This window comes from Crinia signifera, chromosome 7 (genome assembly GCF_055691185.1).
Source record: "Crinia signifera chromosome 7, ASM5569118v1, whole genome shotgun sequence".
In the NCBI taxonomy this organism is placed as follows: Eukaryota; Metazoa; Chordata; class Amphibia; order Anura; family Myobatrachidae; genus Crinia; species Crinia signifera.
The window spans coordinates 136,725,068-136,739,032 of record NC_139223.1 but is presented as its reverse complement, the minus strand read 5'-3'; the positions used below and the strand labels follow the sequence as shown (position 1 = coordinate 136,739,032).

The 13,965-nt window shown below is 39.4% G+C and overlaps 1 pseudogene; it reads right to left on the bottom strand.

The window, feature by feature from the left end:
• Window positions 1-7,195: 7,195 nt before the first annotated feature.
• On the bottom strand, window positions 7,196-7,313 carry LOC146025353 (5S ribosomal RNA; annotated as a pseudogene).
• Window positions 7,314-13,965: the final 6,652 nt, after the last annotated feature.

The window sequence follows — 13,965 nt, the reverse complement described above, 5'->3', positions numbered from 1 at the left end:
GCACTAGGCCCATGGCTGTTAATTAGGCCTGGTGGTGATTAAGAGGCATTAAGCCCAGTATTGTTGCCCCATTGGGTAGGCACCACGCCGAGGTCACTCCTACCTGGCACAATCAGACAGGCCCACTGTCCTGAGCCCTTAATTAAGAGTGTACCTGATTACTAGGCTCAGTTGGTTAAGAGTCCCCCTGGTGGATTGTTTGAAGGGTAGACAGGCTGTATGGATGCCACCTTTTAGGTATAATTATCAGGTGGAGAATAGTGCAGTTTCCCCTGGGTAATTGGGGTAAGAGGTGTACAGGCTGTGGCTCTGTCACCTCTCCAGTCCCCAAGTAGGATTAGCAGAAACATCTAGGGCTGGCCAGCTCTAGGTAGGGAGGTGTAATAGGCAGCGGTTTAAAGGGCAGTCCAGTCACTTGTTCTTGCACTGTGATTGTTAAGGCAAATGTTGTTTTCCATGCAGGACATAGTTTGATATAGAACTGTTAGAGTTTTGTCGCACCACACATCCATTGACAGTTTGAGGCCTTTGTGATGTAGTTTAGTTAGTTGTGCCACACTTGGTAGAGTTAGGCCCTGCAGAGCTGTGTTGTCTTGTCTCCTTACAGGGACCTGTAAGGTATGTTGCAGAGGAAGTGCAAGTTTAGTGTCAGTTAGTGGCATCTCTGTCTGTCTATCTTTGTGTGTCTATCTCTGCCTATCTCCCAAGGTTGAATTTTAACCTAGGTGCACAATTGCCAATAGGTGTTAATTCGGGCTCTGAAGCCAATAATGCCAAGTATGACGTTCACGTAAGCCTGAAGCTCCTTTTTGAAGAACGTTGCTGGACGGAGGGTGCATCTGACTCCACTCACAAAAGACAGTTTTCTACACCTCTCCCTTCTTCCTAGGTCATCATGTCCGGGTGCAAGAGAATTTCAGATCAGCATCTATAATCAGAGCGGCTCCTGGTGCACCGATCGCCACCCGCCAGCCATTGTGGATGCATGAACATGCGAGACGCTCATGCATCCATGTTCGCCGACGCTCACCATCCGCCAGGTACCAGCAGATGGTGTACTGGTGGAAACACAGAGCATGGCTCCATCTGTACCAGGACTGTTGTTTGTCACAGCCTAAAGGTAACATATCATCACCACACCACACACCGCTGCACCGACCCCTTCACAGACCCACTACACCACACTGCTAAAAGTAGGATGTTTTGATGTGCACTGTGCTCTAAGACTTTGTTATGTGTGTCTCTATATAAAGATATACAGTATATGGATGGGAGTTCTATGTATATTGTTATCTACTATATTGTTCACTATAGGTTCATCATGGTCTCATTACATCCTATATATGACTTTTTCAGCAGAATATAGCATAGATACACATTTTCCAGGTCTCCACACAGAATCACAGGTGAAATAATTAGCTCCACCTGTGATCTTTTAAAATGTGTCAGTGAATAATGAGTGCATCTATGCACCTGCCGGGTCACCTGGAAAGCGTGCACTGTTGGGGGTTGCTGAGGATTGAGGTTGAGAACCACTATTCTAGACATTTATAAGCTGCTCCATCTATTGCACACCAGTCAAAACTTCTCATTCCATTCTTTCATTCTCTAGCAGTAGTCCATCATCTTCTTGTCCCATCGTCCCTGATAATACTGTTCCATGGTCTGCAAGTCTTGATGGAAGTGCTCTCCGTATTCACCACTAATGGCCCCAAGGTTTTGAGAAATTGTTTGAAGGGACTGTGTAAAAAATGTATTTCTATAATCACATTGCACCCAAGATCAGGGAAACCAAACAATATTTTTTAAACCAAAACCTCATCATTGTCCACCTTTTTGATTCCAAGAAAGTTTTGTATAACCTCCACAAAATATATTTATGCTGCCTTCTTCTTTGTTATTTATCTTCCTCACAATTCTTTATCATGTACAAGGACACACATTTATGGTCCATTTGACAAACCTGATTTGATCTTGAATGACAAAGCAGGAAAAGGAGAAACTATGTTGAAAACAATCGCATATAAAAGGTAACAGAGGAAATTTAAACTTCTCTGAATTTAATAAGGGAAACAGTGAATGCAAATCACAAAATGGCTTTTCTGAAAAAAATCAAAAGTTGCAAATTACATGAGAACTATAGCATGTGAAGGAAAACTGTCCGATTTGAAATCACCGTTAAAAAAATACATAAAAACTGTTGAAAAATATCATGCAATACAAAAAGAAAAAAAAACTTCCAATTGTTACGAGACAACATTTAGCTACTTAATCTATTGTAAGGCCATCAGTTTTTATCGAAGATTCATTGACGAGCATCTTTCTGTTGTGGACAGGACCGAGAGGCAATCTTGACATGCTTATCCATTTAAACGGATTAAAGCATCCTATTAAATTAATTCACCATATTGACCAAAGCACCATACATTTTTGGGAAATAAATTTATAAAGAAAATAAACACCCTATTCTACAAACCAACAGATAAAAAATATATTGTATAAGCCACACGTCACTACCTAATGGCCTTTATGAATAGTCTGCCAAATTGTCAAGATTTTCGAGCTCTCCGTAACAAAACGACATAAAGGATCAGGAGACACATATGGCAAAAATAAAGCAAAATAACTTAGCAACAACTATAATCAGGGACAGTAAACGCTTGACATGTCACATAAAAATTAACAATATGGTTCATTAAAAAGTCATTGAGGCAACATTGGCCAATTATTGTTTTAGATACCTCTTTACCCTTTATAAAAAGTATGACATGCTTAAATTCATGGACCTAATATATTTGCAACTGACACGTTACCTTGAAAAGATAGGAACAAATATGATACGATTATAGAACAGTAGCCTGGCTCTTTTTGTTTTATAAATTATGTAACCTGTAGCGCCAAGATCCCTGGATCATCATTTATTCATCCACCGACACACACTGTTCAGTAATATAAAATATTAATTAAAGATTGTACTGTATGCTTTATCATGTGATCTAGACTAATTTGCCCGTGTTATATTATGTTGGTCACACAATGTGTTTCTGTGAGTGAATGGGCATCTATCAGGGCGGCATTCCAAATAAGTGTATCAGATACTAGTGGCCAGACACTTTCTTGTAAAAGGTCATATCATTCCCAGTCTTAAATACAAATTAATAGACTACGCACCCCCAAGAGGAGATGTAGTACTGCGGAAAGGGGGACTGAGAGTTGATTGACACAGTGGCCCCACTTGGGCTAAATGAGAATAACAGTGTAAATATTTTCCTTTCAAAATTCAAGACTTTCATTTCCCAGCATTAGTTTATATGGTTCTTTTTGATGTGATTATTTTGAGAGTGACCATATAATTTGGCCATTTGTTTTAAATTATTATGAACCATGATAACATATATTTGATATTGCAACTTTAATTTTGTTTGATAACCTTAATATTGTAATATATATATATATATATATATATATATATATATATTCCAACAATACCCCTAGTCGCGCTAAATGACACTTTATATGTTATAAATGAGTAAAAGGGTAAATAATAGGTTACGCTGCTGATCCACTTAGATTCCCTGAAGGTGGAGAATCATAACATAACAAACATGAACAACAAAAGTGGAAAAGCGCCAAATGATCTCTTTCAACAAGAGATGACTTAAAAAGTTAATAACAGTCCATGACTTGAAATGTTGTAAAAATACTCGAAGTAATATACGGTTTGTCCGATATCTTTATTTGATCGTGAAGTTTTCATGCATAATACGGAAGTGACCCAACGCGTTTTGTCTTATCAATCAAGACTTTTTTAGGGGTATTAGTCTCCCAATAGAGAAAATTGTGTTTGATTTAGTTTTTTCAGATTTGTCAAACCCAATTTTTTTCGGGATAGAAGATGCCCTCAAAGTATAGGACCGAATTGAAAAAGTTAATTCGACAATCAAGTAGTAGCTGGTACCTGGAATAATCTGATTCCAGTGGAGCTATCTACCAAACCGAGTCACTGGGATGTATTTATTTAGTAAAGTTTACCATTTAAAAAATACCTCCTGAGTGCCTCTGCCTGTTCTTTGGACTGTTCTATATCATTGCACCAAGAAGGCACCGGGGCAGCTGCGAAACTCCAGGACGAGCGCCGGGCTGATTCCTGCTATATATATAGGTCTCACTAGCACCTTGATAAAAAGGTCTACGGACCTTGGAACGTCGGTTTCCTAAACACCGCCTGCTGTATTTATTTATTTCCGAGTGCCGCCGCCCCCGTTCCTTTATATTTATATATATATATATAAAATATTCATTTATTCCAGTATAAATTCTTAAAATTGCACTGTCACATAGCTGAACTGATTGCTGAACTGATTATGTTTTGACTATGATTGCCTGACTGTGAGCGCCAGGTGGAGTAGGAACATTAATGTATACCAATAAAATTATAATATTTTAACACCAATAAAATAACTTTTTAAAGCATGTCCCAGCAAAAACAAACAAAAAGGGGCCCAGAATAGGTATGCTGGCTGTTTGGGGATGGATTGTCACCATTAAGTAGTGATGTTTTACAATATATTGCAAATATTAAGAATTCCATGTGGCTCAGTGTACTTGCAGTTACATACATCCATTGAAGCACTTCTATTGTAGATACAGTATTTTGAGTTGTGTCCATTTCCCCTTGTTAATGTAGGCTCAGATGGAATCAGACCATAAGAACCATGTGAAATAACAAATTCCCAAAGTGTACCCTCATGGAATCTCTTTGCTTGCCATGCTTCAGGGTACTAAAGGGAATAGATTTTGAGGTGGTTAGTAAAACTGCTAGAACACCTATCTTGCTCTTCCACCTGCGATCATGGGTCCCATGGTATGTGCCATAGTTCACTTGGTATGATTACATCAGAGGCTACATTACATAAAGGGAATCTAGCCACAAGCCATCTAACGACTACCAAGCCTATTCAAATCTATTCAAGGATAACCAATTCTCAGATGCTGCACATTTCATCATCAACTGTATAGTGGAGCTACAAAAATAGCACAAAGAAGTGATACAATTCAAGGCCTAAAGTTACACATTACACAACTACGATGGTTTGAAATCCAGATTTACTGTCAAATGTAGCCATTTATAACATCCAATAAGCCACACAAATGTATTCATAAGGAATTAATTTGAATAAGTCTCTGAACAAATTTAAAATACATTTTTTATATTATTTAATTACACTGCTTTCTACTGTAATATAGATACGTCTATTTTGCAATGCATTTGTAAAATCTGCTGTTTGTGAAATGTGATGCCAGAGGAGTTTTAAGGAATTAGCAATTCAAATCTGGTTAAGGACATAAATGATCTCAACGTTTATGACAACAATGTCCTATTCAAAGAAAGGCACATACAGTGCTGTCTGTGATATGCGGACACTAGAGACACAAACTACGCATTACATGCACCATTCAATGCTGTTATTATTGCAAAGTAATATAATTATTTGTGGTATAAAAAACACACACGAATAAGTTCACTAAGATTCATTGATTTAACTTCAAATTTCTAATTAGATTTTACTGGTACATTTGTACTGAAGCTACAGTAGTCTTCTACATGCTGAATATTTTATTCATTTTATTTTTCATGTTACCAAGTGTGTGTGTTTGTGTTTGTGTGTGTGTGTGTGTTTCCTTGTAGTTCTTTGTTGGATTACATAAAGCTTTTTCTGAATAAAAATAAAATAATTATATATATATATATATATGGATACACAAAAGAAAGGGAGTTCAGCGCCAAGATAAAGTGAACAGAAAATGTTTGTAAAAATAAATTATGGGGTCCCTTTTGGATCTGAAAGAAACACACTCCCCACTATACAATGGGTGTCTGCACGGGTTCTACTTAAGGGACGGTGGTGGACCGTCTCTATAGAAAGAAGAGTATTTAAGGAAAGTTTTGCGGAACCCGGCGATCTGTGCTTAATAAAAATTGGACCAATTTGACTATGTCAAAAAAGATAGATATTTATTATACTAAACAGGGGAATATAGGGTACACAGCAATCAATAAGAAATGACACTAGCACATAAAAATATATAAAAAAATGTATATATAGGGTAATGATTATGATAAGAGCAAAAATATATATGAGAGATAAAAGCAATTAAGAGAAAAAAATCCTTTAGGAATAAAAACTTCTTTAGGATAAAAAAATATACAACACAGTAGCTTAAGTGTAAAAGATAAATAGCTTAACTGAGGGATGAGGATAAGGACTCAAAAGCTGCCCGACATGTTTCGTCTTACAAGACTTCCTCAGGGGGTGTGGACAAACTGGTTAGGAGCTAGTATATATCAGTAAGGCAGGCTGACATCACTTCCTGTAGTTAGGTAAATCAATTAAGCCAGATATACTATTTGGATGTTACTTATACACATTAAACTTACTAGATTACATATTAGACAACCCGTTTTATATATATATTCATTGGTCAAATAGTCTCTAAGCGCTGATGTGTGTTAGCGCTGACGAAATAGTTAATTGGGTAAACGGAGGTTTCAGGAAGTGGGGCGGGACGTCACATCCGCCCCACTTCCGCCCCGCATCCGCCGTCGTCAGGAACGATGTGCGCATGTGGTTTGAGACAATTCTGCTGGAAGGAGCGTCTGGGTTCTCCGTTGTTCTCCGTCACATTGGAGGCAGGTGCTTTATCCAGTGTCAGGACCCGGATCGCGCTCATGCGATTGGCTGTGTTATGCTGACATCTTGTGGTTAGTTAACAGAGCTGCAGCTTCATATGTTATTTTTCAATTGTTTTGGCAAATAGCGTTCCTTAAGTATAGGAAGCTCATAGAGGCGAACATAAAGTAATGTGGAAGACAAGAAAAAGGAGATTTTAGTAAATCAGTTATAAATACTCACTCACAGGTGCATGTTTTTGATGGCATATCATATATATTTAAAAACAAACAAAGGAGGCAGCTATTACTACTAATGCCAAGTATCAATAATTAAATAGGAGTTTAGATCCAAAGACAATATGCATACGCGGAGAAGTAATATAATATTAGATGAAATTATTAGTGGTATTGTAATTCATATAAGGCATAATTTCTGATCAAGTATTTATACTAAAAGGTACACGTCCAGCTAGGCAAACTGTATGATCGACCTTTACTTGTGTGTCACCACCTGATTTTTTGAAACTACAGCACCTGGTATTCCATAGAGGTCTCCCATCCATGTACTGACCGGGCCCTACACTGCTTAGCTTCCAAGATCGGACGTAGTTGGGCGTCCCAGTGTGGTATGGCTGTACGATATTGGATGGTATATTGGCACAAAAGGGATCAAGACCAGTTAACTACTGACATCCGGGTTCAAATACAAGCGTTAGATACGTTATCACTGTTAATATTAGGAGTATATCCAACCTTAATGAGTGGTATACTCTTGTCATCTTGTCATTTCCCATGTGGGATGCGTTGGTAAGGGTTCACAGAAAGGGTGCTATCTCGTAGTTGTCATTAAATCCTTCTGGATGGAGGGTGTTTAGTTCAAAAATCCAGAACATTTCCCTTCGTGAGAGTAGGTTCGATAGGTCTCCTCCTCGTTCTCCAAGGGTGACTTGCTCGATCCCTTTATACAGAAGTTTTTCTGGGTCTGAGTTGTGATGTTCAAGGAAATGTTGTGATACTGTATGTGTTTGGATTTTATTTTTAATGTTTCTGGCGTGTTCCTGGATCCTGGTCTTCAAAGGTCTTTTGGTCTTTCCAATATATTGGAGGCCACAAGGGCACTCCAGCATATAGACAACTGAGGTGGTGTTGCAATTGATAAACTGCTTTATTTTGTACTCCTTGGTTTTCTCTTTGTTCTGGAAGATTTTTCTGTTGGGGTGTAGTAGTCTACAAATGTTACAGTGACCGCATTTGTAACTACCTACACATTTGGGCATTGTGTTCGTTGGGATGGTCTTTTCTTTAAGCATGCTTGGAGCTATCATATCTTTTAGGTTTTTTGTTTTTCTGAATACCACTTGGGGGCGTGTTGGTAAATGATCCTTGAGAACTGGGTCCATCATGAGGATGCCCCAGTGTTTATTGAGTGCTGTCTTGATGTTCCTCTCGTGATGGTTGTAGGTGGTTACAAACTTCACCCCTGGTTTTTGATGTTCTCTTTTGGTATATTGGAGTATGTTGTTTCTGTCGAGATCTTTTGCTCTTTGTTCAGCATTGATGAGGATATGTTCCGGATAACCTTTCTCCCTGAATCTGTCTGCATATGTGTTGAGTTGAGTGTCTCTTTCAGTCTCCATTTTGCAGTTACGTGTCAGTCTATGGAACTGCGAGAAGGGTATATTGTCCTTCCACTTCTTGAGGTGACAGCTTTCGTAATGCACATAGCTGTTGGTGTCCACTTTTTTGATAAAATTTTTTGTGATGACTGAGTTACCGCTTTTCATCAGCACCAAATCCAGAAATTCCACTTGTTCCATGCTCGTATTGGAAGTGAATACTAAGTTTAGGTCATTGTTTCCTATGTATTCCAAGAATTCATTGAACTCTGTTGTGGTCCCACACCAAACAATAAGAATGTCGTCAATATACCTTTTAAAAAGAATAATATTGTCCTTAAAACGATGGTCGTTATAGATAAAATTCCTTTCCCAGTAGCCCATGAGTAAATTGGCAAAGCTTGGGGCAAAAATAGTCCCCATAGCAGTACCACACGTTTGTAAGTAAAAGCCATCCAAAAATTTAAAATAGTTGTGTTTGAGAATAAATCTCATGATGTCACAGATGAATTGTGTGTTGTCATCTGACAGTGATGTATCCTCCTTTAAAAACTCATAGCATGCTTTGATACCGTCTTCATGATTAATGCACGTATACAGTGATTGAACATCAATGGTGGCCCACATGTAATTCTCTTTCCAAGTTACGTTTTCCATGATGTTCAGTACTGACGTGGTATCTTTCAAGAAGGATGGGAGATTCATTACGTGTGGACGTAGAAATTTATCCGCGTATTCTGACAAATGGGATGTCAGGGAATCAATACCGGCCACAATCGGCCTACCCGGAGGATTCTGCAGAGATTTATGTATCTTCGGGAGAAAATAGAATATAGGTGTGGTTGGATTGGTGTGGAGCAGGTATTGGTATTCATCCTTAGTTAATGTTCCGTTTCTCAAACCTCTAAGTAAGGTGATCCGGAGTTCTTCTAGGAAACTGTCTTTTGGATCTTGTGATAACGGGGTATATGATGATGTATCACTGAGTAGTCTCTTAGCTTCTTCTTCATATGCTGATCTGTCCATAATCACCAATCCACCACCCTTGTCGGCCGATTTGATTACTATTTGGTCATTATCACGCAGAGTCTTGATCGCTTCTCTTTCCTTGCTTGTGAGGTTCTTTTTCGGTATAACGGGTTCTTCCTCAATGCATAGTTCCTTCTTTACTGCTTCATAAAATGTCCCAATGTATGGTCCTTTGGACTCCAGGGGGTAAAATTTTGAGGTGGGTTTCAGGCCAGATTTTGAGTTATTCGTATAGTTCTGGATTACTGCATCCTCCTTTCTTAGGAAATGTCTTTTAAGTGTCAATTGCCTTGTGAATTTATTGAGGTCGATAAATGTATCAAACCGGCTTTTTCCTTTAGTTGGTGCAAATGATAATCCTCTGTTGAGAAGGCTTATTTCTGGATCTGAAAGGGTGTATTTCGAGAGGTTAAAGATGCCTTTGGGTGTTACTGGTTTTGGTTTAGGGTTCTCCTCTTGTGGTAACTTCTGTTTGTTCCTTCCGCTGCCTCTACATCCTCTCCTTCCTCTAGTCTTCTTTTTAAGGGGGAGGCATGGTTCACTTTCTCTATAATTGCTGTAGTGGTTAAGTCCTTGATGCGGGTACTCGTTCCTGCAGATAAAAAAGTGTTCCTTCCATTGAGAGGTGAATCATTTCTTCCTGGTATGAGTTGATTAGTCGTATAGACTGGTCTGTGTCTCCTGGTTTCCCAGTCAACATTTTCTTTTTTCCTGCCAGTGTATCTGGTCTGTTTCCAATTTGGTGTTCTTCCAGTATTGGGGTATATATATATATATAGCAGGCTTCAGCGTGGCACTCCAGACAGTAGTAAAGAATTTTCAGACGGACACAAGATGTGGTCAACGTTTCATTTCTTTATCAGAAATTTCATCAGGATACAGTAACAGTGAATAACATACCTTTATATACCCCACACAATCAATGCCAACTAGGTCCCACGCCTCCACGATCCGAGCCACGCCACGCCGCCGGTACTCGTGACGTCATCAGTCCTGCGTCAACACGTGCGGCCAAGCAGAGACGCGTCACCATGGCAACACACGTCCATACAACAATGTGGTGCCATGGAAACCTGACTCGTACGGGCCCGCTAGTGTAGACACTGAGCACAATGCGTCCAAACACTATACCGTGGCTGCGTCGGCATGGTAACCCAGGAAGCGCTGACTTTACCAGCTTTTATACAAATAAACCCACCATATAACCCCAACGGTATAAACAACATTAAAAACACCGAAATCAAGTACATGTGATACAATGGATAACTGCACTTGGAAAAGAGTCCCTCTAAAAAACACAGGGAGGTATATAAAGAAGCATTCATTTAATATAACAACATTACAGTAATCTGTCAGTTCATTCCGTCCTCTGATTTTCCATTACCTGAAAATGTCCCCAAAAAAGAGTTAAAATGTATTAGTAGAGCTAACAACTACTTTCAATTAAGGGGTACAGCGACATATAATATAATCACAATATAAATGGGACGGTTTTAATTAAAGCATGATAAAGTGATATTCTCATTAAGACCCAAGGGTGCCAACACCTTAAGCCTGTGAATCCAAGAGGATTCTTTGCACAGTAGCATGCGTCCCCTGTCACCCCCTCTTATAGATGGTGCTACCCAGTCGATAATGCGATATCTGATCGTATGTATGTTATGTCGACACACCGCAAAGTGACGAGCAACAGGTTGCTCGCTAGTACCTTGCTCGATTGCTGCCCTGATGGCCGACCTGTGTGCCGTCATCCTTTCTTTGAATTTACATACAGTCTTGCCTATGTAAGCAAGACCGCAGGGACAAAAGATTTGGTACACCACGTAAGATGTCTCACAGGTAAAATGTTCTTTAATTTTATACACAACACCATTGTGCTTGAATGTGTTCCCTGTGAGAAGATATTTACAAGTGATGCATGGACACTTAAAGCAGCCTGGTTGTTTAATGGCCAGAAAATTTTTGGTATTGCTGTTTTTTTTAGTTATATCTGCTTTAACTAACATATCCCTCAAATTCCTTGGTCGTGAGTAACAGGGCATAATTTTTGTTGTTTTAAGGCCTAACTCATGGTCCGATTGCACAATGGGCCAGAGCCTCCTAGTGTTCTGAAGTTCGAGGTCTGATTGGCAATGGAATTTATTTACCCAGGGGAGTTTGTTACCTAATTCTTTAGATGGTGATTGTAACAACAATCGTTCCCGTGGGATGAGCATCACCTTTTCTTTGGTATTCCTGAGGGCCGATAAATCATATCCCCTCTCAACAAATCGGGTAATCAGGTCATCGATTTGTATCGATGCTTTAAGAGTGTTATCATTTATGCGTCTAATACGTAGCATTTGCGAATATGGGAGGCTGTATTTAAAATTCTTTGGGTGACAACTGTTACTGTGCAAAAAAGAATTGCGATCTGTATCCTTAGAGAACACCGTTGTGTGTAATAATCCATCAAGGATAGAGATTCGCACATCCAAAAAATCAATTACATTACTGTCAATTTTAAATGTAAATTTTACTGGGCTATCACTAGCATTATGATTCACCATCAGGTCATTGAACTCAGTCTCAGTCCCTGACCACAACAACAGCAGGTCGTCTATAAATCTAGTGTAAAACACAATTTTTTCAGAAATACATTTTTGAGTAAAGAAAATGGAATCTTCTACCCCAAACATGTAGGTGTTGGCATATGCGGGTGCCACCGAAGACCCCATCGCACAACCCCTAGTTTGGAGGTAAAAGACCCCATCAAATATAAAATAATTTTTTGTCAAAATCAACTCCAACAAGGCAAGTAAGATCTCAATTTGCGCACCATCGAATTTACCATCAGCTAGTAACAATCTCTTAACCGACTGTAACCCTTCCTGATGCGGAATCACCGTATACAAGCTTGTTACGTCGGCAGTAATCAACAATACATTATCCAATTTACCTTCCAAACCATTCAATTTGTTTAGAAGTGATGTAGTGTCCAATAAGAAATTAGGGTGTCTCTGGACCAAAGGTTGTAATATAGTGTCCAACAACACCGACGTTGGTTGAAGTAGGCTACCCCGGGCGGATATAATTGGGCGTCCGGGGGGGGGATTAACCCCTTTATGCACCTTCGGCAAAGTGTATATTAATGGGACTAGTGGGTATGCTGGAATTAGAACTTCAAATGTTTCCTCCGAGATCAAATGGGCATCTCTGGCTAAAATCAATGCTTCTTTGAGTTCTTTTGTAAACATTGATGTCGGGTCTCCCCTCAATCTTGTATACACACCAGGATCCTGTAATTGTCTAATGATCTCGGTTTTGTAGTCCCCAATGTCCTGGAGGACAATTGCTCCCCCTTTGTCCGCTGGGCGTATAATTAAAGTGTCATTTGCCCGTAGATTTTTTAGCGCACTATGTTCACTACTAGTCAGGTTAAGTGGACATTTAGTTGCCATAGCAACATCATTTTTAACATCATTGTCCAGGACACGAATAAAAGTCTTAATACTTGCATTATTGGACAATGGGTCAAATCTGGACGGTTGTTTAAATTGTTTAAGTTTCTCAGGTATTTTTACCTCACTGCTGGTTGGTTTATTAAAGAAAAATTCTTTAAGCTTTAACTTACGTTGGAGTTGGTGTTTCTCCACATTCCAGCGCAAATCATCAAATGATTGAGAGGGAGCGAAAGACAACCCCTTTGACAAAAGGCTAATCTCACTCTCACTCAATTCATGACTTGATAAATGTATTACTACTTCCCTTTGCCGCTTGCGGGTGGTTTCTTTGCTTTGACGATTGCACTGACCCCCACGTCTTGTGGATTTTCTTTTGGGGTTCCTCGGCGTGTTGTCACCCCTAAAGGGATGGTCGGGCCCCTACGTCTATTACGTCTGGTGTCGTTTTCACTTGCTGAGCTTGCACCTTCTGTGGAAGTATCAGTGTCAAAAAGCGTTTTGTTTGGTCTATTGCGGCGGAAGAATGGGCGACGATTATTGTCTTGATTGCCTCCAGACAGCCATCGGTACACCTGATGGTTGTCATAATCTTTCTCAACTTTCAAAAATTTTTCTTTTTTAAATTTAATGAGTTCCTGCTTATAAGTGGCCAGCTGTGATTGAATTTTGTCCAGCCAATCATTATCTTTATCAGCTTTGAGTACCGGTAAATGGTCCTGTTCAAACCCAGCAATTTTGGTCTGCACTGCAATCATTTCTTTATTAGATTGTTCAATTACCAGCAAGGTTAAGTCCGCTGAACACTTGTTCAGTATTGAAATCCATTTGCGGCAGAAGACAGGATCGAACCGGCCAATGGTTGGACAGTTCCGTACTCTCAGACCCCGTGGGATCTTTTTTGCACGAAAATAATCACTGAGTGTGATAGCATGGTAATTAAAATCTATCTCCTTTTTCTTCATTCTTAATAGATCAAAGTAAATAGATTCAGGTGTGCGAGCTTCAGCCAGTCCCAATAAGTGATCCTTACGCAGGATAGAATCACTATCAGGTTCGGAGTAACTGAGGAATTCCTGTAATGGAATTAGCAATGGATTGAATTGCTCACTCATTTCTGAGTTACCTTCCGCCATTGTGTCGGCAACCACTGCACACAATACACTAAATGTGCACAAGAGATCCTCGTGAAGAAAAAGGGTGATTT